Source organism: Parasteatoda tepidariorum, chromosome 8, assembly GCF_043381705.1.
Source record: "Parasteatoda tepidariorum isolate YZ-2023 chromosome 8, CAS_Ptep_4.0, whole genome shotgun sequence".
NCBI classification, from domain to species: domain Eukaryota; kingdom Metazoa; phylum Arthropoda; class Arachnida; order Araneae; family Theridiidae; genus Parasteatoda; species Parasteatoda tepidariorum.
Window position 1 is genome coordinate 51291930 of NC_092211.1, and position 3911 is coordinate 51295840.

The window sequence follows — 3911 nt, forward strand, 5'->3', positions numbered from 1 at the left end:
AAATATATATATATATATATATATACATAGATAGATAGATATAAAAATGAAATGATTTTGATATGATTTTTAAAATTCCCATAATTTTCAATATATTTTTATTACAACCACGAAATTTGAAATTCCACATTTCAGTAATTAATATTTAATGGAGTCGATTCACGACAATTTCACCGGATTTCAAATAGCTTACCAATCAGTTTTTCGAGAGTTACTAACTACAATAGAATTTTACAAGCTTTTCAAAATCCCGGTATTTTTAATACGTAATTATTACAACAGTTGAGTTATTACATTTTGCTGATTACAAACAGTATGGTGAATGGGGATATAAACAATCGAGAAGAATTTACAAATCAGCAGTTGAAAAAGTTTTCATAGTTTTATATCGTTCGCGAACAGAATTTACTTTCACTAATATTTTCCTGCGTTTTCTGGCGTAAAATTGCATTGGCTAAAAGTGATATTTTATCTAATATTTATTTTATTGCTTTCTTTCATAAATAAATGTTTATTTATTAATAATATGGGATATCCTTTCATAAAAACATGGAGCCGAACCAAAAGAAATGAAATAGATGATAATTTAAAAAGTTCGAAAGTTAGATTGAGCATTATAATATTAGCTCCAATTTTAGAAGATAGGATTCAGAAGTCTAGCGTTTTCTAGCACGGCAGTATTGTATTGCATCCTCCAAATGTTAGATAATATAATTTTGCTACCTGGGGTTACTTTTACGATGCAATGTGAAGAAAGAATCCATAATTTAAGATACAATATTTATCAAAATAAAATTGGTTTGTTAATCAAACATAAATAGAACACACTCAGAACATTCTAATGAATTCAAACAAAACCGAACTGAATAAAGTTAACTATTATAAAATTATTTTATAGAATTGACAAATTTATGAAAATCTTATGAGAACATAAAGATCTTTATTCTACAGTCAAAAACATTCTTGCATTTATAACAGCTTATATAAGTAAGTTTGTCCAAAAAAAATTAATCCAACAGAAAAACTGAAATAACTCGACAAATGATCGACCACACTCAATGTTCTTGATTAATCAGTAAAGAGTATCGAAACGAACTTAGTATTAAGTAGACTATTGCCAATCTATCAATTTAATCCAACAAAAAGAACTCACATTTTACCAGTAAGTACACTTTATGCAACAAACTGCCCTCTTGGCAGCCATATTGTCACTATCTTTAAATTGTATAACTATTCGCCTTTAAACTACTAACAACGGTCCAAAAGCATTTGTTACTTGTTTTATACGTGCCTTATAATCATAAGAATTTAGTTACATAATTGAAATATACAGAAATTATTTGTCAAATTTATGCAGCTTAGGAAAGCATGATATCTTCAAAAAAGAGCTGCTGATTGGTGTTTATCAATTACTGGTACTAAGTAAAGAGCAAAGTCAATAAAAACTTGCGATTTAATGCTGATTATTATTATTTACTATTTATGCTCATATGATCCGTCCCCCATTATACGTTGAATATGCATGAGATTTCACATTTCGAATTTTATTTCTTTTTTTAAACTACAAATATAAACTAATGCATGTGAAAATTGCAACACTATGAAAGAATTGCCAGAAATTAATGAAATTTAACTCCACATAGAACTGATTGTGGTACAAATAAACATGTGTAATCCTGGTATAGGCGCTATCGCTTTGTAATTTTAATCAATTGTGTGTCCTACCTCACATTACAAATCAAGTAAGTTAGGTTTAATTTACAAAATGCCTTCAATGGTGTTACAATTTTCACGTAAAATGAATTTAGAATGTAAAAGTTTCAAAATTAATATTGCAATCGATGAGAAATAAATCAGTTTTTTTTTTCTTCTCTTTATTAAGCTTATTTCATTAATCTATATTTTGATTGGTTGTATTATGAATGAACAAAGAAATATTTCCGATTTATCCTTTCCTTTATTGTTTTTTACGACTTACTTTATACTTTTTTATGCGGTCAATATAAGATGAGATGATTCACAGTTAATTTATTCTTTATTCTATTTTGTTTTTACTTACTTCTTCTATAACCTTATTTTATTCATTTATTTAGGATATGAACTAATAGTAGAAAAATTTCAAATAACTCATAAACACAAAAAAATAATAATAAATTAATTAATTAATTAATAAAAAATGAAAATCATATTAGGGTTATAACATTCTATAAAAGTATTTAATGCAAGAAGACAGTATTTTTTTTTTCCTTTTTTTTTTTGCTCACACGCAGCAACGCAAGTACAGACTCACTTCACGCAGAAAAAATATAATTTCCTTAAAAAAAATTAGTTAGTTTTATATTCTATACATGTTTCACTTTCTATATCTACTATTTTAGTAGCTTCTTAAGAATCTTAGTCTTCCGCTTTTTAGTCCAAAAACGTAAACGGTGTGATAAAACGTAAAAGTTAATTATTAGTAATAATTAACTAAGTTTATTTTTATTAATGTATACTTAATTTTTCACCGGTACAAATTTTTTACATTTATATTATGAATATAATAATCAATATATATAACAAGGAATAAAAAAATTAAAGTCAATTTCTGGGTTAGGTCAATAAAGAAAAGTTTTATTTTAGTTACTTTTTATTAAATAATTACAATTTTTTCTCCCATATAAAACTAAAATTAATTAATTAAATTTAATTAAAGTAATAATATTTGAAAAAACTGTACTGACAACTATGAAAGTATACATTTGCTGACGTGGACCACACGTGCTTAAACGTAATGTTCTTTATTGAATTTATCTGACACAGTAAATATAAAATAACTAAATATTTAAATGTGCGCAATAAACTATTTTTTCGTTCAAATAAAGATATAAGTTTGAAATTATCACTGATGTTATTTTTAAAATGAATGAAGAATTGAATCGCTTATAGTAAAATTTGAAACAATGACTAACTAATGCTAAACCAATCAGAAAATTCTATTTCGTTTTTCGCTCATCCCTATTTGATTAATGAATTAATATTTGAAAAAACTGTATTAACATCAAGTGTCATCCGCTACAAGTCTAAAGAAATATATTTTAACTTGAGTGAACGAATTAAAAGTATTTTATTAACGATTGAAAATTTGAACAAGATACAGGAAGAGTGTGAACTAATAGTAGGAATTGAAAGATGAATGTCTGTGTGTGGGTGTGGGTGTCCTTTATAGATTCCTAAACCATCCAACCGAAATAGATGAAACTTGTCCTACATAGTTTAAAGCAAGAGGAAGGTCACTGTCGATATTAGAACATTCTACGACGAACCGTTCGAACGGGATGAGCGAAAAGGAAAGAGAATTTTCTGACTGGTCAAACGTTAGTCATTGTTTTAAATTTAACAATAGACTATTCAGTTATTCACGTATTTTAAAAATAACATCAGCGATAATTTCTCGCCTATAGCTCTATTGGATAAAAAAAAAATGGTTTACTGCATGTATTCAAATATTGAATTATTTTATATTCGCTGTGTCAGATAAATTCAATGAACAACATTATGTGGTAACACCCGAGGTCTACGTCACCAAATTTATGCTTTTAAAGTTGTCTGATACCACGCACTTTTTGAAGTTATACTTCTTATGCGACTTCCAACAAGGTCGCGTTAAACGTTTAACGCTACATTTTTATTGGTCGGGAAATCACGTGGTAGGATCCAGTTTTCCCTCATTCATTTCCATATTGTTTTGGTTCTCACTAGCATAAAAATAATGAAAGTCATAAAAGTATTGTTTTTCTATAAATATTTTTTTAGTTTATTTTGATACACATATAATTTAATAGGGTAGTATTTTTTATTTTCAAATTTAGTGGATAACAATTGTAAAAAATGAGTGAAAACAATCCCACGGACAATGCGACGGATTTAAG